Source organism: Microtus pennsylvanicus, chromosome 16 (assembly GCF_037038515.1).
Source record: "Microtus pennsylvanicus isolate mMicPen1 chromosome 16, mMicPen1.hap1, whole genome shotgun sequence".
Classification (NCBI taxonomy): Eukaryota; Metazoa; Chordata; class Mammalia; order Rodentia; family Cricetidae; genus Microtus; species Microtus pennsylvanicus.
This window is the reverse complement of record NC_134594.1, coordinates 19,441,845-19,469,073: the sequence shown is the minus strand read 5'-3', so window position 1 is coordinate 19,469,073 and position 27,229 is coordinate 19,441,845. Positions and strand designations below refer to the sequence as shown.

At 35.8% G+C, this 27,229-nt stretch overlaps 1 long non-coding RNA gene across 2 annotated transcripts; it reads right to left on the bottom strand.

Annotated features, from left to right (window-relative positions):
- Positions 1 to 449: 449 nt before the first annotated feature.
- Positions 450 to 24,419, bottom strand: LOC142836524 (uncharacterized). Of its 2 annotated transcripts, none has more exons than XR_012908098.1 (3): positions 23,980 to 24,419; positions 4,018 to 4,099; positions 450 to 1,642 (listed from the first exon to the last, which is right to left on the bottom strand). It is a non-coding gene; the product is annotated as an uncharacterized LOC142836524 (long non-coding RNA). The 2 variants fall into 2 exon arrangements; XR_012908099.1 differs by lacking the exon at positions 23,980 to 24,419 and adding an exon at positions 6,941 to 8,992.
- Between the last annotated feature and the right edge of the window lie 2,810 nt (positions 24,420 to 27,229).

Here is a 27,229-nt window from a genome sequence, read left to right as displayed (position 1 = left end):
TATAGAAGTCATGCAGAGGAAGCCTGATTTTGTGGTTGTGAAAAGTATAGAAGCTAAGTAATTTGATTTTGTGAAAAGGACATTAGAAACCAAGAAGGAAATGACACTGAATCTCCAAAGAAACTGTTCCTCAGACTGATCTGACCAAAACTTAATAATTTTAAAGTGTTCTTCAGAAGATGAAAGATATAAGGAGACTAAGGCAAAAATAAATGTTTACTATTTCATATATTCTTTATTTAAAAAAAATAATTAGTTATTCTTGTAGAAATAGTTTTTCTCAACACTTATATGACTGTAGTTGATGATGGAATAGTACTATTTAAAAATCTTAGGCAGTAATTTTCAAAAAAGATGTTTTCAAAGAAAAACAACCAACCCTATTTCAATTTTTCAAATTTATTTAATGTAAAATTTGCATATATTAAACAAATATATAATCAGTCCATGAAGTCTAAAAGACTTACATACTTAAAGGATGTATCCATCCACATGTAGATTGTACACAGTCTTCTGGATCCAATGGAATACAAAGTTCATGAGACTGTATTACTATCCTATGGGAAAGATGTGATTATCCAAAGACAGCACATGGGCAAGCTATCTGAATAAAGTCTTCAAACTAGAGGACTTATCTTGCAAGGAGATCCAAGAAAGTTATCAATTTCAATAGCATTTAGTGATATACATAAATCAAATTCTATTTGACACAATAATATAAGCAGAGATTATTAACAATGTTTTGTTTCACAGAACATGAGAAACAACTGGGTGGTAGTGGCTTATGCCTTTAGTTCCAACACTGGGGATATAGACGTGGGTGGATTTCTGTGAGTTTGAGGCCAGCCTGGTCTACAAGAACTAGTTCCAGGACAGCTAGAGTTGATACACAAAGAAACCCTGTCTCAAAAATCAAAATAATAATAGTAATAATAATAATAATAAAACAAAAATAATTGCACAAACTTTACAGGGATGTTCATAATGCAAATCCATTAATTTCTTATTTTGTTCTTATTTTGTAGGCTTCACTCAATTTGCATAGACAGTTTTGTTTTTTATCTCCCAGATAATACCTCAAAAACATAATCATCTATGATTCTATTCCTTCATGTATAAAAAGCAAATACATTTAGTCTTTCTGAGTTATACCCTGGGAAATTATTAGATTTAGCAGTTAGAGACAATTGTTTCATAAACTAAAGTATGAATTTCATAATAAAATGTCTAATTGATGAAAATAAATATACACAACACACACACACATATATGCATTTATATACAAGTACACACACATATATGTATATGTTTATATTACTGACACTCTGGAACTTCAGCATATTATTCTTACTTTTAGTTTTTCAAAATGAAGAGTTCTATATAATGGTCTATTAATGCTGATATCCTTTCTCTGAGATTGAGTCTTATCTCTTCAAATAACTGTGAATAGACTCAGTTTCTTAGACTTTGCATAATTTCACCATGAATTTTCCATTCTTTTTTATTTCTTCTGTAAATTTCTGTAGAAGAACTTTTGTTTTCATCAATAATCTTCTAAAAGTTGATCAAGTCTTGCTCCCATATTGAGGATAGGTGGACACTGAAAAGTACTTCTTCCCACAACTTCCTTCCTAATTGGTGGCTCAATTGGAGAGATGAGAATACTAAAATTAGTTAAATTGAAACTTTAACATATATATAATAGAAAAAAGGTAAAGGGAAAACAAGTACATATCCTAATTTCTAGACTATAAAAACCTCTCAGAACCACACCACAACTATACTTGTACATATAGGTACAAAACAGTGTTCTGGACCTGTTTTAGGGAACATCATTGCTCTATTCACTATAGCTTAAATATTGCTGTAAATAAAATTGTTTTACAATCGTTGTGTTAACAGATTATTTTGTTCAACTTTTCAAAATTTATTTATAAATATTTGTCTGTGACCGGTGGAGTGTGAACTATTTTCTGTATTCTACAATGTAACATAGAAACCAACAGAGGGTGGATGGATGGTTAGCATTTTAAGATGCTGTCTTTTGTGCAATTTATATGATAAACATCTCATTTGCAATGCTTTAACTTAAACCGCTTACATATTTTACAGCATATTTTTTTTATTTATCCAGATTTTAAGATTTCAGTGTCTTCTAAACTTGGTTTTGCTTTCAAGTAAATAATAGAATTCACTGTTTTCCTTTTAAAAATAGTTGTTGATTTTGAATAAAAATATACTATTTTTTAATAGTATGTCAGTGCTTACCATACCATAATACATAATGCAAACCTTAACTGGTGGAGCTCTTAAGGTGCCCAAGCCGAGGTCCCCAGTTAATTCATTGGGCAGCTGGGGATAGGCAACCTGAAATGACCCTATCCTATAGCAATACTGACGAACATCTTGCATATCATCATAGAACCTTCATCTGGTGATGGATGGAGATAGAGACAGAGACCCACACTAGAGCACTGGACTGAGCTTCCAAGGTCCCAATGAGGAGCAGGAGGGAGAACAAGAGCAAAGAAGTCGGGACCACGAGGGGTGCACCCACCCACTGAGACAGCGGAGCTGATGTATTGGGAGCTCACCAAGGCCAGCTGGACTGTGACTGAAAAAGCATGGGATAAAACTGGACTCTCTGAACATGGCGAACAATGAGGGCTGATGAGACGCCAAGGACAATGGCAAGGGGTTTTGATCCTACGTAATGTGCTGGCTTTGTGGGAGCCTACCCAGTTTGGATGTTCACCTTCCTAGATATGGACGGAGGGGGGAGGACCTAGGACTTAACACAGGGCAGGGAACCCTGACAGCTCTTTGGACTGGAGAGGGAGGAGGAAAGGAGTGGGGGGAGGGGGAGAAGGGTGGGAGGAGGGAGAGAAGGGTGGGAGGAAGGGGAAGGAAATGGGAGGGTGGGAGGAGGTGGAAACTTGTTTTTTTTTTTTTCATTTTCTCAATAAAAAAAGATTTAAAATAAAATATATACTTTATATTGCATAAAGAATTAAATTCTCTGTGGAAAGTCCAAGGTCCTCCCCCCTCCTTCCATGTCTAGTGAGGTGAACATCCAAACTGGCTAGGCTCCCACAAAGCCAGCACATTACGTAGGATCAAAACCCCGTGCCATTGTCCTTGGCTTCTCATCAGCCCTCATTGTTCGTCATGTTCAGAGAGTCCGGTTTTATCCCATGCTTTTTCAGTCATAGTCCAGCTGGCCTTGGTGAGCTCCCGATAGATCAGCCCCACTGTCTCAGTGGGTGGGTGCACCCCTCGTGGTCCTGACTTCTTTGCTCATCTTCTCCCTCCTTCTGCTCCTCATTGGGACCTTGGGAGCTCAGTCCAGTGCTCCAGTGTGGGTCTCTGTCTCTATCTCCATCCCTCACCAGATGAAGGTTCTATGGTGATATGCAAGACATTCGTCAGTATTGCTATAGGGTAGGGTCGTTTCAGGTTCCCTATCCTCATCTGCCCAAGGATCTAACTGGGGACATCGCCTTGGGCTCCTGGGAGCCATTCTAGGTTCAAGCCTCTTGCCAGCCCTAAGGTGGCTCCCTTAACTAAGAATTGTGCTTCCACGCTCCCCTATCCAGCCTTCCTTTATCCCAATCATCCTGTTTCCCCAAGTTCCCCCCATCCTCCCCTTCTCACTTTTCTCTCCTCATCTACCCTTACCCCCAACCTACCCCACCCCCAAGATCCCACTTTCCTCCCCGGCAATTTTGTCTACTTCCCATAGGCAAGAGGGTAACTATATGTTTTTCCATGGGTTCACTTTTTTATTTAGCTTCTTTAGGTTCTTTCCACAGGGCAGGGAACCCTGACTGCTCTTTGGACAGGAGAGGGAGGGAGAGAGGAGTGGGGAGAGGGGGAGAAGGGTGGGAGGAGGGGGAGGGAAATGGGAGGCTGGGAGGAAGGGGAAACTTTTCTTCCTTTTCTCAATAAAAAAAAAGAGAGCCAAAAAAAAAAAAAAAAGAAAGCTACTGATTTTTACATGTTTATTTTACTACTTACTATTTTTTTTTAATTTGGTGATCAGTACCATGAATCTTTTAATGGACTATTTTGGAATTTTCTCAATATAGAATCATATTACCTAAAATGAAAAAAAATAATTAAATTCTCATAAGAATATTGTAAAATCGTGTAATGTTAATACATAGCTGGAATATCAAAATATCATATCTGAATAATAAAACAACTAGCTTAGTATTTTTATTCTTACAATAATAGTCATTGAAGCACCATTCATATTATACCAAGAAGTACTTTATTTGTAAAGATCTGGAATTACAGTTTATAAGTTGGAATAGTGGCTTCGGGAAAATATTATCTATTCTGAGACTCTATGTATCAGTATTAATTTACAAATCAGAAGGTATAATTTAATAAGAGGGATTTTGTTTTGGTATTTATGACCTAACAGGTCATCTCAATAATAATCTTATGAAAATTGGAATAAGAAAATTAACCTCCTTGACATGGAAAATAAATATATTTTGTGAAAAATAGAGACACCATTTAGAGGTCCAAAATAGTAGTTGCCCTATGAAAGCTTTAGTTCCTTTTGGATGAGAATCTAGGGCATAGAAGAAGATGGAATTGTCGGATTCTTGGCTTCCCCAAACGTGCTGTATGTTATTCAGTTGGATGTGAATAACAAACCTTTCTGTGGTTTCCAACAATGCCTTCAGGGATATGATCTAGGATGGCTATGTAAAATATCTCACAGATGCTTTATTCCATTAACATTTGCAAAATTTGGGTTTCATCCTCAAGAGCCTTCTGTTTTGTTTAGGGCAAGATAGGGTAAATGTTGGAGCAATCTCATTAGCATCAAAAAATACCAAGTTGATCGGATAGTAATTCAAAAGCAAACACACATGGTCCTGTTACAGAGTTACCTACAATTTATTCTGATGCTCAACTGGTGAAAACCATGCTCTTCAATTATAAGTTCAAGTCTGTTTTTCTATCTCTTTGAAAAATCATAATTCCTCTTGTTTTAAGTAAAGCATGATTTAAAATATTTATTTAACACATTGCCAATACATTTCACAAAATTGGCTTCAGTTTTCTAAGAAAAGATCATTTTACTGTTGAAGTTCATGAAGCACATGATCTAAGCATTTTCATCATGTTCTAGTTATGTATATTCTAAAGGAACTGTGTTTTCATTGAGATAACTTTATTAATGTCAACTCAAAGAAAGGACAAGAATAAAAAAATCTTTTTATGTTAACATAAATATTGAGACAGAATATTCTTGAGTTTTTGTCTCCTGTGACCATGATTTATTTGGCGCTAAAATACATGAAAATTAAAAAGTTCTCATTCATATTTCAAGTTCTGCAAATAACTTAAATTTATTTATGCTTAAATCTACGTGGTATGAATGAATAAATGGAAATTTCCCATTTTAACAGTTAGACTAATTCTATTATTCCCAGTAATTTATAGATTCCGGTGAAATTCTACTGAAATATAAGTGATATTTTTCAGAAATAGAAAAACAATACTTAATTTTGCGTAGAACAATTAAACACAAAAATGTCATGATAAATGAGCAAAGATTATAAACAGAATCCTTGTATTATAACTACTCAAGTTTTAAGTTTTAGTAATGAAAGAACATTTCAAGTCATAAAAATAGACTCAAAGGCCAATTAAGCAAAATTTGAAAAATCAGTTTTCTCATCTTTGTCGATTGATCTTAAAGAACAGTGCTATGAAAACATCCTGGGACCAAAATGGTACAAACAAATTTGATGTGCAGTGATTCAAGGATAAAGCTGAGTCTATATCTGTCACTCTCTTTATAAATTCAAAATGAATCAAAAGTTTAATTATAAATGTTGAAACTGACACGAGAAAACAAAGGAAGAATGGTCCCGGGCATGGGGATAGATGTGGACACCTTTCCCCATACACATGCAAACATGTGCACACACATGAACACACACTCACATGGTTTTGAGCTTTTCTTTAAGCACAGTTTCTTTTGTGGCCATTTTTCTAAACCATATTGGTAAATGCAGAATGGGTATTGCAATTAACACTAAATAGGACTTATTGCCTTTTCACAGTAGATATCGTCTGTCCTCAGAGGACTTTCCCAGATCCGCAGACCACCTTCCACACAAACCAGAATAGATGTACACTTTTTGAGTTAACTTGATGATTATTGGACAACTCTTATAGAAGAGTGGCTGATTAACATTGCTTACATCTTCTCAATTACTCAAGAAAAAAATGTGCGAAGAGAAAACACTACTTTTAAATAGCATTACAATGCATTTGATGTAGTATAGGTATAGGTATACCATCATTCGATTAGAACCATTTACTTCTTGCTTTTATTATAACTGTATTCAAACTCTAAAAGATGAGGTATTAGTGAAAAAAAAGCTGCATTTTTGCTGAAAGTCTGAAGAGCTGCAGTACACCATTGTAGGGAAAGGGTACCACAAGATGCTGCTCTGATGGGGGTGTTCCCAGCATCTTTTTGCCATCTCAATGGATCATGTTAATATCAAGAATCAGGAGAATGTCTGAACTCAGTAGTATCCCTCTTTTCTCCATGATAATTAGTACAGGATCCCAGCATGTGTAATTGTCCCACCTGCATTTAGAACATGACTTTCTCAGTTTGTCCTTTAAGGAAATACCCTCTCAGACACAAAGAAACAAGCCTTTCTAATGCCCTCATTATGTATTAATCTAGTAAAGTTGAAGATCAATATGAAAAAAAAAATCTCTTCCAGACACTTTCATCAGTGATGAATTTTCATTGGAATTTCAAATGATTGACAAGTTTTATATTCCTTGTTACAAGAAAGTAGCATATTTTAACACTAACATTGAAGGGCTAATGGATATTCCACATTACTAAAATGGTGACCAAGTATTAAACTGAGATCATGTCTATGGTACCTACCCTGTAAATATTTTATGAAGGTACTGGCTATAAGACAGAAAATCTTCTTCATAGTGCTGAGTCAGAGTGCTGTTCTTGGGTAATTCTGCATGCTTATTTGTTGGCTTTTATATAGATGAACAGGGTAACAGCCAAGCTATTCTTAGACTGAGTAATCTAAACGGCATGACAACTTGTGGATCCATAGCAGTGTTATTTGGAGTCACTATGCTGAACAGCTCTAAGAAGGGTTAGATCATAAGGGAAACTGCATGCTTCGATTTGTTTATACATTTTGAAATCATAAATAGATAAAATATAATGCATTAATGCAAAATGAACAATCAAAATTCTACAACAATCTCCTACCTGTTTTGTGTATATATTTATTAGGATATTACTCTGTTTTTAAATAATAAAGATTTTTCTTTTTTTTCTTTTTTTTTTTTTGGTTTTTTGAGACAGGGTTTCTCTGTGGCTTTGGAGCCTGTCCTGGAACTAGCTCTTGTAGACCAGGCTGGTCTCTAACTCACTGAGATCCGCCTGCCTCTGCCTCCCAAGTGCTGGGATTAAAGGCGTGCGCCACAACCGCCCGGCATAATAAGTATTTTTCATGATTAAAATAACATTATGTATATCCTGAATTAACTCATATTTAAACATTTTTTTTTCTGTATTAAGAGTCACACTGATTCTGAAACCAGGAAGCTGAAAGGAAAAATATTTAAATTAGGTTTATCATACAATTTCCAAAGACCTGGAAACAAAGTTCATTCACACACACACACACACACACACACACACACACACACACACACACACAGGCATGCACATACACCCGACTACCACTACTGCCATGAATAACAACAACACCAAAATATCAAAAATTAAAGTCACTATTTTGATAGGGGAACAAAGAGGGTTAATGGGAGTGGATGGAAAGAGGGAGGCAAAAAGTGATGTATTTATAATTTAATTAAGAATAAGTCCATTCAATATTTTTCCTGTATAAATTCAATTGAAATATTTTTGTCTTAAAACATAAATTTACTTCATTTTTCAAACTGGCAATAGAAAATATATACGTAAATCAGTGGACCTAGGTAGAAGACTATGCACATGTAATTAAAGCCATCTGATACTTGACAAGCTTACCAAAAATACACTTTGGAGGAAAACACAGAATCTTCAATAAGTGTTGCTGGGAAAATAATATTTTCTCATGCAGAAGAAAGAAATTAGATACACATCTATAACACTTGATACAAATCAAATCCAAATAGATCAAAGACTTCAATGTTAAGCCCCATTGTGCTATAACACAACAGGGGCATTATCCTTCAAGTTATAGCTGCAGGAAGGGATTTTCTGAATAAGATTCAATTCACTCAGGAATTTAGGCCAACTTGACTATCCTAAATGTATATTCATCAAGTCCTGACACAACCAGTTTCATAGAAATCATACAGTAAAAATTAAAAGAATACGTTACACCGTGTCACCAATTGTAGGTGATCCTCATTGTACACCTTCTCCAAAATACCAGTTATCTCTATAAAACCTAATCACAAAGAATTGTAATTAAATGACATCATTCATTAAATAGGCGTAATGTGTCAATACAGTATTATACCAAATGGCAAAATAATATGCATTCTACTGAACAACCATTGCATGTGGGAATGATCAATATTAAAACATCATCCATTAAAGAGTAATCTATATATAAATATCCAAATGTACAGTTTATGAACTTTCATATATGATAAAATAATTAATTCTTGACTATATTTATGCTGTTGCTTGTCCAACAGAAACTTTGTGTTTAAATAATCCATAGAAGCTCTATAAATTTAGCAAAAAGTGATTTCCCCTTTGATCAATTTCAAGACCTGGATAATGTCCTCCAAGGTGAGATTTTAGTATTGTGTTTCTATTAGGATTTCTTTTGTTATAGATACTTTAATCTTGGGGAATTTCTATTGCTTCTAAACTAATCAGCTAGTTATTTACTTAGGAAGTATAGAAGTAAATTCAGATGTGAATCTTAAGTTTTCTTTACATTTTATAATTGTTGAGATATAAGCAAGAGCTTTTTCTCAAGGGTATGCTATAATTATATATGAAGGTTATAATATCAAATGTTAATTTAATACACTAATATTGAAATACCTAAAATCTAAGAGATCTTCATAAGCATACTGATTATTTACTTGCCTGTGCTCTGAGAATGACAAATCCTTACTGAGATGAGCCTTAGGTGAATGTGGTCATGTGAGGATGTTTGGAATTTCAAGGTTATTTACAAGGTTGTATATGGTTACATAATCTGATTTTTATAACTTTAAACAACCTTTTACCCTTCTTTCTTTATGTTGTTCTTCTTCAAAGAAAAAAGAAAACAATTCTCTAAATGAGTTCTATTGATTAGTTTGAGGAAAAATGAGCTTTCTGGTTTTAGGGCAAAGCAGAAGACTCATTTGTTAAATTAGGCATTTGCCTAATGGTTACAGGAGGATTCGCAAGATTAAGATCATGGATCTTTGCTTGTTGTCAGATAATGTGTTAAATAAAATCAAAGGAGTGATAAACAAGGGTAATTGCAGAGAAAATCATTCCCTTAAGGGGTCAATCTCGACATCTACTAACTTGTAAATTTCCAGAATGGACAATTAAAATATTCCTTAAAAACGTAGATAAAGAAAAAAAATCAATTTTAATACTTAAAAGAAAAGATCAAAATCATTTATGCAAAACATTACCTATGGAACCATTTAGATGCGTCTTTTGAAGCTATTTGAGGTAATAACAAATGTCTTTCTTGAACACAGAACCCCATAATTACAAGGACACAGCCAATTGTGTTTGAAAGTGGAAGGATCCCATCACTACCAAATCTGCTGTCATTTTAAGTATTAAATTTTAGTAAGAAGTTTAAAAAGTCTTGAACATCCATACCTGCAGGCTTAATGCAGGTACACTTCAATGTACATAAAGCAATCAATTTTATCCTCTATATAAACAGAACAAAGCACAAGAAACACATAGTCATCTCATTGATTTCAGAAAAAAAGACCTTTGATGATATCTAACACTGTTTCATTATAAAGTTATGGAGAAACTAAGGATGCAATGGACATTATCTATACAGATATGTTTACAATTTTCAACAAGCTCATCAACATAAACAGAAAGAGACTCAAAACATTTCCATTAACGGGGAGAGGCAGGGAGGGGAGCAGATAACATCAGAAACAAGAAAAGATCGCCTATTCTCTCCATATTTACTCAACAGTACTTGAAGTCTTAGCTAATAAAAGATGACAAACGAAAGAGATTAAGATAACACAGTCATGAAGCTAGCATTAAAGCATCATTTCCTATTATATGATAGTATATATAAGTGACCTAAAAAGAATACCAAGAAACTTCTACAGTTGATAAACACTTTCAGCAAAGTATCAGGATATAAAATTAACATAAAAATCAATAGTGTTCCTACATATGCTGGGGAGGGACCAATAACCCTAAAGGTGTTTTGAAGACATAGAAACCTGTTATAAAAACTTCCTGAAATATATAAATATATGAAAGTAATTTTAAAGCAGTTATCACATAATGGAGGACACAATGTGCCATTTAGACACATGTATAAACATATAAACTATTTGCCATGTTGTTTTTGCGTATATAAATTCTTTTTTGTATAATTGTCTCCCTCTCTTTTTTACTTTATCATTGTATACACTTTGTGAGCGCAGCACATGCTTTTATTCTTTCTCTGTCATACAGTAATTAGAAATATCATCCTTGCCTCTTTCATCATGCCTGTGATGATTTCTCTCAGTCCATACGTTATATGGTTGGTTCTATTATATATTATTTTATCAGTTAATACATAAAAAATATCCTGTCTGTTCCCATGTCACATTGCCTGTTTTTTTTTTCTGAATGATATTTTTATAGATAAAAAAATTAGCCTCTAGAGTGTTTGGTGTATTCTATTTCAGACTGTTATAGAACTCTAGATTAGCAAGATTTCTTTCAAAGAAGCTCACATTAAAATATAAAGCCTAAAATATTCTTATACTCTGTCATAATTTTATGAATCATGTCAGATTAAAGTTGGTTAGGATCATCAAGATAGTATAGTTCAAAATACTTTAGTGTAGAAAGCAATTAGAAATATCATAAAACAGAATAAATAAAAAGATAAAGAATGTAAATTTAAAATTTTTCTGTCATAGCAAGTAAGGGTTTATGCCTGGAGTTCAGAATTTAGAAAGTGATGCGGCCTGAATTTGTCTCGGTAATGTAAGAGTTAATGGGTTTAGGGCTACTTAATATGTCTCATTTTCTAAGATTAAACTACTGGTATTCTGTCATAAGTTCAATTGTATGAAGATAATATTTATTTAATCCATCAGAGTAAAGATTAAGAGTAAGAATACATATTAATTGGAAGCTTCAGTTTTATATAATGGAAAAGTATGTTCCAGTGTTATTACATGAATGTTAAAAATAGTTCTATTTTCATAACAGAGACTAAAAAAAGTTTATTAAAACAAATTCTTAAACACGTTATGCTTCTTTTCACAGATGTGTGAGACTATAAAGTTAAGGAGTAGCTTGTTCTTAATCTAATGAGAACAATATCTTTTTGAAAATTGTTGGAGGGCTTTTTAAAGTCTCAGAAGGAATAAGAAATGTACTTGAGAAGAAGCCCAAGGTCTGCAGCTATAAAAGCCTTTTTCTAGTATTGTTACTTTTCAATGGGATTCAATTTTCTTCACTTTGAATATTACTTTGAATGACACCTTGTGTTTTGTATTGTGCAGTAGAAAGGAAATAAGGGAATGGTGTTTCTACTTATTTTAATTTTAGATGTTGAAGTATTTCTGTGTTTAAACTTTGCTTCCTGTTTTGTAAGAATATATTTTGAATACAGCACCTGCATATAACACTACCCATTTTGACAAAAGGAACAAGTTAATAGACATAAATCTTGTCATATATATTTTTCAGGTTAATTATGAAATTTTTAATAGGAAAGTACACACAGCTCTATCCTTCATCTGCCCCAACTCCCCTTTCATTTATTTTTTTCAGTTAAAAGCACCTTCACACAAAATATTATTAAAATATTACACATAAATTTTATTGAGGAATTCTTTTAATTCCTTTATCTTCTATGTCGTTATAGATGTTTCCTGAAATCTTTTTTCCAGATATTATGAGTCTGTCAATCAACAGAGTTAACACAAATACTAAAGCACAGCACAAAGGAATTTACTCTTACATTTCCCCCGTACATATTTATGCCACTCTACGTTCTGAAGATTTTGTATTCTAAAGGAACTAGAAGTCATGAGAAAATGTTCACTTTGCTTGGACAAAACAGTCAGTGAAATCCGTGTTCCACAGGGCAAAAGTAAGACTTCAGAAAATAAGCTGAAAATTATATTATTTTGATCGATCTAATTTTTCTATGCTGTAGACAGAACATTGTCCTCTTTCTCATTCCTGCAGCCTGTGAATATGCCATGTCATAGGAAGTATAAAATTTTCATATATAAGTATCACCTGACATCTGAGATTATGTCCACTTATTGTTCAATGGCCAAATCCAGTCCATAGTACCCAAAAAGGACATGACTCTTTTTTTCTCTACCAATATGTGACCATGAAAAGTAAGAAAAGTTTTATATAGGACAGAAAAGGGGGTGGATTGAAGTGGGAGATGTCACTTTACAAATGAAATATAAATTGTATATTTGATATGAAATACCTACCTGTTTGTTTGTTTTTCACTGACAGGTTAATAGTGACAAGCCCCCATATATAATTTGATCACCTGATATTTGATATTATTAGATTAGCTGTATTTTATATTGCCAACTTTTCATCTTTAGCATTCGAATTTGAATAAACAATGTGTTTGCTGTTGTCACCTTGAATTTTTGTGTTCACAGGAGATTATTCTATCTGTAATGACACTAAAAATTGAAAAGCATAAGATACTTTTCAGAAATTACTCTGCATATCTGTAATTTTGAGCTATCTACTTATTAATTACCAAAGAATTTTGTTATTTCAAAACAGATGTCTTGCAATCCAGAACCTTGAGAAATTAATAATGAACTATCTAATTTAAACATTTTTTCTAAATTATTCAACTTTTAAGAGAGGAGAAAATTAGTTTTCCAATTTGTATAACATTAAAATAACTTTTCAGAACAAACTATTTTGAAAATGAATACAAAGATTTTGTGTGTATGTGTGTGTGTGTGTGTGTGTGAGTCTGTGTGTTTAGAAAGTGGTGTGTGAACAAAATAAAGCTCAGAAACATAACTCAAAAGCAGAAGACAAATATTGTCAGAAGGGAAGAAATGGCATTTGTAATTTTTTAGTATATTTTATGATTCTTACATCTACGTACAGTAAGTCATTGCTTAAGGCATTAAAGAATTAGTGATTAAAAAGTAAAACTGAAAGTGGGTTATATAAAAATTTCAAAATTAAAAGAGAAATTAGTTTATAATTTAATCCCCGTTTGAATATTGCTTTAAAAGTGCCATGCAATAGTTTTCATTGAGCACCTGGTAATACATTTTCATTGAGTCAATTAAACCTGCTCAGGACTCTGCTGATGTTCATGATGTTCATGTTTCAGTTGTTCATGATACAGAGCTAACAGATGTCCGTATTCTAAAGACTCCTCCATTTTCAAGATGCATTTTATTTCCTTTTTTATGCTGTGATAAAATGGCATGACCAGAGGCAAGTTACGGGTGAAAAGGTTTCATTTTGGCTTGTGGTTCTAGAGAGATACCACTTATCATTGCAAGGAAGGTAGAGCAAGTGTTAGAAAAACCTGAGGTTGGAAGAGGAAGATGGCTGGTGATCTTTTCAAACCCACATAGGAACCAAAGGGTGTGATAATAGGAAGCAGAACAAGGTTACAGATTCCCAAAGCCAGTATCTCCCAGTGACTTACTTCCCCCAGCATTGCCCCCTGATCAATAAATTCCATATCTACCCTAAACACCACCAACTGGGAACCATAACTAGTTAAATAAAAGTTTGTGGGAAATGTTTCTCATTCAGTTCACTACACCAGGAGACCCACGATTCTAATTAAAACCCTTGTCCTTGAAAGCTATAAAATGCTAAAGGAGAATTTTCATATTCTAATACTAATTCTTATTTATTGGTGACACACTAGGTCCTGAACATCTATTTTTAGTCTTTTGGGTGGATACTTATTTTCATGAAAATAAATCACTAATAAAAAGTATGAATTAATTATGCTCCAGTTTCTATGAGCATTTTGCATATAAAATACAACAATATCACGTATTGAATGTGACAAAAGCCACTGTCACAACTACACTCTAAAAGTTTTAATAAATCAGCCGGGCGGTGGTGGCGCACGCCTTTAATCCCAGCACTCGGGAGGCAGAGGCAGGCGGATCTCTGTGAGTTTGCGGCCAGCCTGATCTATAAGAGCTAGTTCCAGGACAGGAACCAAAAAGCTACAGAGAAACCCTGTCTCCAAAATAAAAATAAATAAATAAATAAATAAATAAATAAATAAAAGTTTTAATAAATCATTATAAATTCTGCTAAATTTATGAGTTGATTTTTCAAAATTTCTCCATTAAAATTTGATTTATGCTTATATATTTATACATAATCTATACATGAAGAAAATTGAAAATAAACTGAAGTATATAGATTACTGTCAGAGAAAGAGTCAATGTGTTTTTAAAATAAAGTGATATAACATCTAGGTAGATTTATTAATCAGCATTATTTTAACAAAATGCAAAATTTAAAATTGTAAATTTAATATTATAAAAATATAAATTATCATGTCACAATAAAAATACAAATGATTTTAGCATTGTAAAATTATTTAACACATAACTTCAATTTTGGATGTTATTTAAATTCACAAATTAAAATCATAAGTTACTTGGTCTTTTTAATGATGTTCATTTCAAATTGTTCATGAGCATAGAATAAAGTGTATGAGTATGATTAAGTATTAAGGCATTCTACTATAAGTAATGTAAGAATATTTGTAACTATACTTAGCTGAAAATTGGTAATATTGTAGGCAAGTTACATATTCTAAGCTTGCATCTTTCCATATGAGTCATTTGAAATGGAAGTTACATATACACCCGCTGTACTCATGTCAAGACTAATGATAGAAAGACGTCTTGGCAAGATCCTGCTCCTGGTAAGTGGAAAAAATGCTCTTGACATCTGCAATTTAAGTAATTTGTAACAGAACACATTACTTAGGCAGCTGTGAATCCCAGTATTTCATGATTAAGATTATAATTCATTAATCAATGTATAGACCTAAATATACTATTGTTTAAAAAATAATAAGAATGCAAAGACACTATAATCAATAAATACAATTAGAATAATAGTTTATGGAATAATTTGCTTGCCTTCCAACTGTTCAGCGATATCACTGGAGCACACAGCCAAACAGCTTACAGCTTTTTTACTTTTATTTATGGAAATAATGAAAGTGAGTCAATGACAAAGTGCAAAAATACAAAAGAAAAATTGGTATACTATGAAATACAAGTTTTGTTAAAAGAAAAATGAGTACAGTAAAAGCTCGTGCCTTCCAATTAATTATACATAATGCATTAGCAACTATTAAATAATTTTATTGAAGTGAATCTACGAATTATGCATCATAAAAATTCCATGATATAAACATTTTCAAGATAGACAAAGTATAGTATATGAAATTATACTAATTTTAATACTATTCAAATGCTTTCAATGTAATCACAGGTAGCAGAAAAATCTTCATACTCTGAGACTATCTTTGTAGTTCTTAGGCCCAAAACTACCATGTTGCATATTTAAGTAGGTAAGTTTTACCAGTCCAAATCCCTAAGAATTGAAGGCAGGGTATTTGACTCCAAACATATTGATAGAGAAATATATAATGATATTATTATATAAACATGGATAAAGGCTATAATAGGTAACTCAATTTAATTTATGTGAATATTGATAAGTATATATAATCTTTTTAAAGTTAATAAAGCTTTTATTTTACACTCATGATAGGCTTTATACATTTCTGGAAAGATTTCAATGTATTATTTTCAAGACCTTTTTTCCTCTTTTCTTCCCTCTACAGTCATCATTTTACAAGATCATTTATGATTAAAGAACAAAGGAAGAAAGAAAGGTATAAAAAGCATAATAGAGGATGACCTGGAGTTTTCCTTTCTAATAAAGTGAATAATTGCCAGATATAAACTTTAAACTATATTCACATATCTCTCTTGGATAGCACATAAAATATGCTACATTCTCAATAGATGAAGCTGAAATAAATAAAATGTGCCTAAGTGTAATAATAATGTATTATTATATTATTATATAATGTTAAGGATAACATAAAGAAAATTTGTTTTATGATTTTTAGATATGAAAATTTCGCTTCTGTAATTCACTGTTTACTTTCCTCTGGTTGAATTTATTAAAAGAATTAACATTATGATAGTGGAATTAATTACTTAATAGAATGTAACTATGACATTTTGTTTCTATTCAATACTGATATTTTAATAAAGAAAGCTAAACTTTTTATATTTTCAATTCACCATAACTTATATATTATCTTAGTAAGAATGCATATTGAATGTAGTTATTTATGAGAGAATTACAAGACAGAAATAAATAACTGTATTTTTCAGTATAGACTCATTTATTGGAGTGATCGATTTAATTCAAGCTAGGCTTCAAAAAATGTACATTGAGACAATAAAATATATAGTCATTACTGACATGTGATGATTAATACAAATCCAAATAGTAATCATAAAATTTTCTCTATACATATATTAGGTGTTAACAAAAGTAAGATATCTAACAGCTGCTTCATTCTTTTAAGTTAAAAAATAAAAGAACTCACATTGGACACATAAATCAAAACTAGTCAAATTATGTTAAATTTCTAAATAATTTCCATGGTGACAGATTTGGGGTAATCATAATATAGCCTTTGAAATGGAAATTGTTCTGCCTAATTTTGTTGATGGTTGTTGACAAAACAAAAACTATTTTATCAACACCAGTACAACTTCCTATTTATGTATTATATTTGTCCAGGTCAACATTCTTGGACAGGGAAATGTTAAGAACAGATTGACAATTGATTGGCTTAGATGAAATTATTTTTAGCAGAATGAATTACTATTTCACCAAGTAACTGTAATGCACATTGCTGAGTAATAGCTGTAAAATGCATTTCATAGTTACATAGAAAAGAAAAAATCAAACAGCAAAGCAAACAGCAGATATAATTTAAATGATAGTTCAAGAATAAATAAAACTTATTTTCTACTCAGTATATTAAAATCCATCAATACTGCAGGGTGGTGGTGGTGCACAGCTTTCATCCCAGCACTCAGGAGGAAGAGACAGGCAAATCTGTGAGTTCGAGGACAGTCTGGTCTACAAGTGCTAGTTCCAGAACAGGCCCCAAAGCTACAAAATAAAAACGAAAACAAGAACCAACCTATCAATACTAACAAGATAATCTACTTACTCAAACATAATGACTGCTACTTTTTTATAGAATAAATCTTGTTTATGTTGTGTGTGCTGGTGAAATGTTTTCTATGCGTGAGTGTTCACTCATGTGCAGGTGTTTGTGGATATATGAATGCACTATGGGTGCCTGAAGGTGTGAAGCCCAGAGATAGTCTTTGATATCTTCTCTTTATTTATAACTGGGTCTCTTGTGGAACCTGTTCATGGATGAATTCAGCAAGACAGATTGGTGAATGAGTTCCAGTGATACGCTTTTACCTACCTTGTGAGAACTGGAATTACAAACAGACACTGCCACGAAAATTCACAATGAGTCTGTGAATTAGAACTTGGAACCTCATACTTGAGTGGCAAATGATTTACTCATTGAATATCTCTACAACTCTTAATCATTATTTCAATATTTTAGGTATATTTTATGACTGTGGGAAATGATATTATGCTGATCATTACACATAAAAAATACTAAAAATTAATGAACATGAGTATTTCAGAACACAAAAATCATAAGGATATATTAAATTTTTGTAATTATTCAATTTTGTGTCACTTCTTTGCTTTTGTGTATTATCATCATATGAAACCAGTTTTTGTATCATTAGTTATAAAATAAGTTGAACGGTGATAGTTCCTGTATTCTATACTCTCCTCTGAGGAGAGAACAAACATAGGCATTAGTTAGATCGAAAAGAAAACAGGATATATTTATTGTTGGAAATTTCTGAATAAGTAGGTGATGCTAAAATTTTTGCTCTTTCCAAATATGACCGATGTAATGGATATGAAATTTGGAATAGGACAATATCTTTATTTGGCTAAAATTAATAATTAGAATTATTTATCCTTTCCCTCCTCTCACAGTACATTCTAATCCACACATTATTTAAATCATTTGTTTTATTTTCTCCTTTATCCATTTGTGCACATAAAATATATCCTTATTTCCCATCCTTAGACAACTAATTGAAAAGGTTTTTGAAAAGCCACATGAAAACCGAGTGTTTTAGAAGCTTCTACATACATACATGTGCATATATATTCATATACATTTGTATATGTGCATGATGTATATGTATATATGTGTGTGTGTTTATATATACTTTGAAGATCCAATGAAAGTGTTGTATTCCTCTATATGTTTGTGCATACACATACACTTATATGTACAAATCAAACAACAAATCAAGGGAATCAAGGGATATGTCTGGGTGCTGTTATCTCTGAATTAAAACATTTTGTTCTAGAAGGAGAGGTGGCCTCATAAGACTCAGGGAGTTCATAAATTTATAAGGTATAAGACATCCTTCAATGGAATTATATGATCAAAAACAATTGCTGAGGAGAAGACTATTTATTGTAATTGTCAGCAAATTGTGAAAAATTCCAATGATTCAGGTTGAGTATCACTCTTGCAATGGAGTACCGTATTAAATGGTGCTGCCTTCGTGCCAGTAGAGGGAGTCGATATTTATTTATTTATTTATTTATTTATTTATTTATTTATTTATTTATTTATTTATTTAATGGTAAGATGGGCCAAAACTCAAGGTTTAGAAAGTCACAGCCCAAATGGGAAGGCAGCTCCCACTGTTTTAACTAATCTGTCTTTGGAACTGCCTTCTAAACATTTGTTTCATTTCCTGTTATTACTTCTTTCAGCCCCAGTTCTTGTGGAAACTTCATTGTTACTATAAGTGGTGGTAAATACAGAGAATCCTGCTTGATCAAATTACTACGTAGAAATGAATATTGTTATAACCTAGTGATCTTAAGCTCAGAAATACATTGATGAGAATATTGGGACAAATAAAATATCCTCTTCACAGCTCATGAAATGTGAAGGAAGAGGGACAGGAAATAATATAAGAACCAGAGTGCAAGATTTTGTGGTATGCAGATGGGTCCATACCAAAACATCTACTACTCGAGCAGACAGAGTGGTAGAACTCAGACAGCTCGGAGAACTGATAAGATTCAGTAAACTCACACAGCTTACAAGGTTTTCCTAAAAGACATAATCGGTTAAAGATTCCTGTGATAAAGGGACAGTTTTCAATGAAATTGCTTGCAGCTTGCACAAAGCACTCTACCAACGTGGCTATCTTTAATTACTATCCCTTTCAGCATGTTGTTTGGTGTTGAAACTACCTCTGAGACCACTATGTACACTCATATAGGCAACCTTTAATTCAAGTTTCTGTGAGCGATCCAATAAACTTACTCATCCCTGAAGTCAGACATGGGACGATTTCCTTCCTCTGTCATTGTTAACTTTCATAGGGAGAAGGACAATTGCTGACATCCTTCAAAGAAAAGCCACCCAGTTAGAATTCTATTAGGAAATTCACTGTACTAAAGGAAACCAAAAACTGTAAATTCTGTCTGTGATGCATTTCATACAATGTTAACCTTCTGTATCAGTTAGTATTAGTGTATCAGCTAAATGTATTTAAAATGTACAGCTTTAAGCAAATCACATCTAATAGTCACAAAACATTATGTTAGAAATTTTATTTTATTTTTTTATTTTATTTTATTTATTTATTTTTTTGCTTTTTTGAGACAGGGTTTCTCTGTAGCTTTGGAGCCTGTCCTGGAACTAGCTCTTGTAAACCAGGCTGGTCTCAACCTCACAGAGATCCTCCTGCCTCTGCCTCCCAAGTACTGGGATTAAAGGCGTGCATCACCACTGCCCGACATGTTAGAAATTTTAGATCAGTTGAATAAGATTCTGTGTGTCATTGATGACCATAGTAGGAATGTTTTATAGCATTTTTGAGAGATCCTTTATTTTTTATTAAATTTCTATACAATGCTTTCTGATTAGGGTTTCATCTCACTCTAATCCTCCAAGTTACTCCCCACATTCCTTCCCAACTGATTTTTATCTTTTCAGTCTCTGAGAAAACAAACATGCATCTAAGGAATAATAAGCATACATGCATGCAAATTCAAAAATTTATGCCACAAGCAGCAAATAAATATAACCAAATAAGAAAAAGCACAAAGAAATAACACAAAAGCCCAAGAAAAGCACATAGATGCAGACGCACACATGTTACCACACACAGGACTCCCATAAAAACCCAAACCAGAAAATATAATATACACAAAATAATTGTAAGGTAGAAAGAAAAAAAAATTACCCTGAATGAACAGTATGAGAAAAAGAAGCCTCCAAAGATGCAGTTGAGTGTTTCGTGTTGGCCGTGTACTGCTAGGCATGCAAGTTACTCTAAAGATTAGTTTGTTTTCCCAGTGTGACTTCTTTGAAGGAAAATGATTTTTCATGTAGAAACAGCTATTGACTACAGATAGCATCTGTAGTAGGGATGGGATATATGTTCACTCCACTCCATCTGATACAGCCTCTGCATGTATCAGATGCACTGTGTATGCTGCCACAGTCTATGAGAGTTCCTTCCTTCCTTCCTTCCTTCCTTCCTTCCTTCCTTCCTTCCTTCCTTCCTTCCTTCCTTTCTTCCTTCCTTCCTCTCTCCCTCTTTCCATCCCTCTCTCCCTCTCTCCCTCTCTCCCTCTCTCTCTCCCTCTCTCCCTCTCTCTCTCCCTCTCTCCCTCTCTCTCTCCCTCTCTCCCTCTCTCTCTCCCTCCCTCTCTCTCTCTCTCTCTCTCTCTCTCTCTCTCTCTCTCTCTCTCTCTCTCTCTCTTTCTTTCCTTCTCTCTTTCTGTATGTCCTACTTTCCTTCTTCTCATGCTTGGCTGTCTGGAGGCTGCCTGGCTTCTGGTACAAGGTATTTTCTTCTCTTTCTCCCTTGTTCTGTTATCCCTCTTCTCTCTTAAGTCTAGGTTTTTCTTCCTACTTATCTTCTCTGCCTGTCAGCTCCACCTATCCCTCTCCTGTCTTGATATTGGCTGCTTAGCTTTTTATTACACCAATCTGGTGCCTTAGGTAAGCAAGGTGAAATAAATGCAAGGCATCATTACGTAATTAAACTAATACTGTGGAAACAAACATCTTTGCATCTTTAACAAAGGCAGCAGAAACAAACATAGCACACCTTCACACAGTTAAAGTAATAGTCCCCAGCATAAACAATTGCAACACATCTTTGACTAGTTAACATGATATTCCACAACAAATGACAGCCAAGCCAGAGCCATCCAGTATGTTCATTCTCTAAGTAATTGGATCAGACTCTTTTCCAAACAGTACCCTCCCAACACACACATACACTTATGCAATTGAATAAAGTGTAACCCAACTGTCTCATTACAAAGAAAATGATCAGACAGAAAAATCAGTTTTGCAAACTGTTTTGCAGAAGAGCATTGCAATTCATAAAGCTTTGGCAAAGGTTAGAAAAGGGAGTTTGTGTCATGGTAAAATAGGGTTCAGAAGTAAAATTAGTACTTATACAGTTTACAAAGATTGGAAGTGGAATTCTAAACATAGGGATGATTGATTAAGATGATGTATTGGGGTACAAATGAAGTATCACTGTTGTGCTTTTGAGTTATGAACACTTAATATCAAAAAGGTGAGTATTCTAGAGATGCCTGGGAGCAGCCATTTAAGCTACGCCCACAGAGAAATTAAACCGTCCTTAACAGAGGTAGCATCTTTCCTTGCGCTTGGGTACTATACTGAATAAAAGGAGAAAGCCAACTTATTCCAGCATTCATTTCTCCCTGTTCCCAGACTGCGGATGCAATGTCCAAGGCAACAAACCTGGGTGGCCTTATTCCAGCATTCATTTCTCCCTGTTCCCAGACTGTGGATGCAATGTCCAAGGCAACAAACCTGGCTTCTCTGGAAAAGCAACCAGTGCCCTTAACCACTGAACTATGTCTCTAGTCATGTCTCAGTGCCCACCCCTCTCCTCCCCCCCCTCTCGTGTGTGTGTGTGTGTGTGTGTGTCTGTGTGTCTCTGTGTGTGTGTGTGTATTTACTAATGCCACGACACTCACAGGGAGGTTACAAAAAACCGTTTGGAGTCAGTTGTCTTTTTTTATTGCATTGGTTCCAATGATCAAACACAGATCACAAGGCTTCATGGCAAGCACTTTTACCATGCTGAGCTTTGTCATTAGCCCTTGTAAAAGACATCCTTAAAAAATACGCCATCTTGTTCCTTCCCAACCATGCCACGAAAGTATGAATTTTACAATTTTTTAAGTCAATGTCCCTTAGTCGTTGTTTGTTTCCTAGCAGCTTTGAATAATACAACATTGTAATTCCCTACTCCAATATGAAACTGAAGTTGCATAATCAATGTAATTATAAATATATGTAAACTGCAGTTTTCCTGCCTTCCTTAAAAATTATTTAATCATTGTCTTAACCTTCTATGCTATCCTCTCAAATAAAGGCATTTTAAATCCCATCTTCTTTTATTTATTTAACTGTATACATATTTATTCTTTTTCTAAAATCACATGCTATTTTGATGTTAGAGAAGTTAAAGCTAACATAGGTTAATTTAATACATTTCCATTAATTTGAAATGAGAATATTTAGAATCATTTCATATTATTATGTCAGTGTTAGGTACTTCTCTGATCTTCTATTTATACATATGCTTAAATGCTAATGAAGGCACAATATTAATCATAATTACATATCTAACTGAAATTAATAAAATACTGTTTAACTAATATTAAAGTGTAGAAAATGAAGAAAGCACATGCTTTATTTTTAATTTCTAATTAACATTTGTAAACAATTCAGAAAGAATCTAATATGTAGGCATGGAAGAGTATAAGAATATGCCAGGTAGTGGTAATACATACGTTTATCTAAGCAGTTTAGGAGGGGGACACAAATGAATCTATGAGTTTGAGACCAGCCTGGACTATCTAGAAAACTGAAGGACAACCAGAGCTGTACTAAGAAATCCTGTCTAGAAATATAGATAAATAAATAAATAATAAATAAATAATATAAAATTAATATATAATATAAAAATAGTTAGAATAGTATATATATTTGTATACACCATAAATGTATATAGTTAGAACAGTATGGTATGTATACCTACATATTCTCTACATATGTAGAATACTGTTCTAAATTTATATTTTATTATTTTATTCTAAGCATTTTTAAAAGACCAGAAGTCATTACTAAAGAATGGAACAACATTAAAAAATATTTCTTTTTTTTCCTCTTTTGATGTGGGATTTCCCTCTTTATGCTATGAATACCATTGGATAATAAACGACAGTTTTGGACCTCTAGCAGGGCCAAACAGAACTAGGCAGGCAAAGCTAGGATGTAGACTTGGAAAAAGGAAGTGGGGTTAGAGAGAAGCCAGGTAGCCCTGCTGGAGACAGACACCGAACCTTGAGCCTGAAAGCCACGTGGTGATACACAGATTAACAGAAATGGGTTTAATTAGTATGTAAGAGTTAGACAATAAGAAGCTAGAGCTAATGGGACAAGAAGTGATTTAATTAATACAGTTTCTGTGTGATTATTTCTGTTCTGATAGGTTTACCTTTATAAGTAAGTTGGCCTTTTTCCTTTGCGGCTCTTAATATTCTTTCTTTATTCTGTATATTTTGTGTTTTGATTATTATATGGCGAGGGGATGTTTTTTTTTGATCCAGCCTATTTGGGGTTCTGTATGCCTCTTGAACCTTCATAGGTACATCCTTCTTCAGGTTGGGAAAGTTTTCTTCTATAATTTTGTCAAGTATATTTTCTGGACCGTTGAGCTGCACTTCTTCTCCTTCTTCTACTCCAATTATTCTTAGGTTTGGTCTTTTTATTGTGTCCCATATTTCCTGAATGTTTTGTGATGAGAGTTTGTTGGACTTGCTGTTTTCTTTGATCAGTGCGTTTATTTTCTCTATGTTATCCTCAGACTCTGAGATTCTTTCTTCTATCTCTTGTATTCTGCTGGTTATGCTTGTTTCTGTAGTCTCTATTCGTTTACCTAGATTTTCCATGTCCAGCCGGCCCTCTGTTTGTGTTTTCTTCTTTGCCTCCATTTCATTTTTCAAATCATGAACTGTTTCCATTATCTGCTTGATTGTTTTTCCTTGCTTTCCTAGGGTATCATTCACTGATTTACTCAATTCCTCGAACTTTCTGTTATACTTCTCATCCATTTCTATAAGGGCGTTTTTTATATGCTGTTTAAGGGTGTCAATCACTGTCATGAAGTCAGTTTTTTCTCCTTCTTCATGATTAAGGTGTTCATGTCCTCCTGTTGTGAGGTCGCTGGCTTCTGGTGGTTTCGTGTTGTTCTTCAGATTGTTGGGTGAATTCTTGCATTGGCGTCTCCCCATCTCTTCCTTCCAATATTCTCCTATGGATCTTCTTTTACAGGATCAGGTCTTCTTGCCAACTGATGTACCTTCCAAGTGATGTCACTCCCCCGTGATGTTTCTCCTGGAGTCCAGTTCCGATCTCCTTGCTGCTTGGTTAGCTTGCAAACAAAGGCCCACCCTGCTTGCTGCAGGCAGGTTATGGAGACAAAGGAGCTACCACCTTCCCCTTTGCACTCACCTTCGGGTTCAGTCCCAGCGCCCAGGCAGGCTGAACAGGGAGGCACTCTGCTCCAAGAAGGGAGGGATGGAGGGAGACAGGGGGTAGGGGGATCTGGATGTAAGCTGGATGGGATAGGAAGAGAGAGGAGATACCGGGCAGTGTAGCCCTGTAGGTTGATCAGGAAGTGTAGGCGGGCTGTTCCCGGGTGCCGCAGCACTCACTCACCACAATGGTGTCTCACTAGGTGCCCTGATCGGAACTCCGTGCTGCTTGGTTCGCTCGCAGACAAAGGGCCCACCCTGCTTGCTGCAGGCGGGCTATGGGGACAAAGAAGCCCCCGAGCTCCCCTTTACCCTGCGCTTGGGGTTAGGACCCAGCGCCCAAGCAGGCAGAGCAGAGAGGCACTCTGCCACCAGGGAAGGGAGGGGGGAGAGAAACAGAAGGTGGGGGGATCTGGATGTAAGCTGGATGGGATAGGAAGAGAGAGGAGGTACCGGGCAGTGTAGCCCTGTAGGTTGATCAGGAAGTGTAGGCGGGCTGTTCCCGGGTGCCGCAGCACTCACTCACCACAATGGTGTCTCACTAGGTGCCCTGATCGAAACTCCGTGCTGCTTGGTTCGCTCGCAGACAAAGGGCCCACCCTGCTTGCTGCAGGCGGGCTATGGGGACAAAGAAGCCCCCGAGCTCCCCTTTACCCTGCGCTTGGGGTTAGGACCCAGCGCCCAAGCAGGCAGAGCAGAGAGGCACTCTGCCACCAGGGAAGGGAGGGGGGAGAGAAACAGAAGGTGGGGGGATCTGGATGTAAGCTGGATGGGATAGGAAGAGAGAGGAGGTACCGGGCAGTGTAGCCCTGTAGGTTGATCAGGAAGTGTAGGCGGGCTGTTCCCGGCTGCCGCAGCACTCACTCACCACAAAGGTGTCTCACTAGGTGCCCTGATCGGAACTCCGTGCTGCTTGGTTCGCTCGCAGACAAAGGGCCCACCCTGCTTGCTGCAGGCGGGCTATGGGGACAAAGAAGCCCCCGAGCTCCCCTGTACCCTGCGCTTGGGGTTAGGACCCAGCGCCCAAGCAAGCAGAGCAGAGAGGCACTCTGCCACCAGGGAAGGGAGGGGGGAGAGAAACAGAAGGTGGGGGGATCTGGATGTAAGCTGGATGGGATAGGAAGAGAGAGGAGGTACCAGGCAGTGTAGCCCTGTAGGTTGATCAGGAAGTGTAGGCGGGCTGTTCCCGGGTGCCGCAGCACTCACTCACCACAATGGTGTCTCACAAGGTGCCCTGATCGAAACTCCGTGCTGCTTGGTTCGCTCGCAGACAAAGGGCCCACCCTGCTTGCTGCAGGCGGGCTATGGGGACAAAGAAGCCCCCGAGCTCCCCTTTACCCTGCGCTTGGGGTTAGGACCCAGCGCCCAAGCAGGCAGAGCAGAGAGGCACTCTGCCACCAGGGAAGGGAGGGGGGAGAGAAACAGAAGGTGGGGGGATCTGGATGTAAGCTGGATGGGATAGGAAGAGAGAGGAGGTACCGGGCAGTGTAGCCCTGTAGGTTGATCAGGAAGTGTAGGCGGGCTGTTCCCGGGTGCCGCAGCACTCACTCACCACAATGGTGTCTCACTAGGTGCCCTGATCGAAACTCCGTGCTGCTTGGTTCGCTCGCAGACAAAGGGCCCACCCTGCTTGCTGCAGGCGGGCTATGGGGACAAAGAAGCCCCCGAGCTCCCCTTTACCCTGCGCTTGGGGTTAGGACCCAGCGCCCAAGCAGGCAGAGCAGAGAGGCACTCTGCCACCAGGGAAGGGAGGGGGGAGAGAAACAGAAGGTGGGGGGATCTGGATGTAAGCTGGATGGGATAGGAAGAGAGAGGAGATACCGGGCAGTGTAGCCCTGTAGGTTGATCAGGAAGTGTAGGCGGGCTGTTCCCGGGTGCCGCAGCACTCACTCACCACAATGGTGTCTCACTAGGTGCCCTGATCGGAACTCCGTGCTGCTTGGTTCGCTCGCAGACAAAGGGCCCACCCTGCTTGCTGCAGGCGGGCTATGGGGACAAAGAAGCCCCCGAGCTCCCCTGTACCCTGCGCTTGGGGTTAGGACCCAGCGCCCAAGCAGGCAGAGCAGAGAGGCACTCTGCCACCAGGGAAGGGAGGGGGGAGAGGATTATTTCTGTTCTGTGCAGCCGGAACAAACAAGCGGTCCTTTCTTCCTCCAATCTTTCTTTTTTGCCAAGTATCTATAAATTTGCTCATTTTTTCCTTCATTAGTA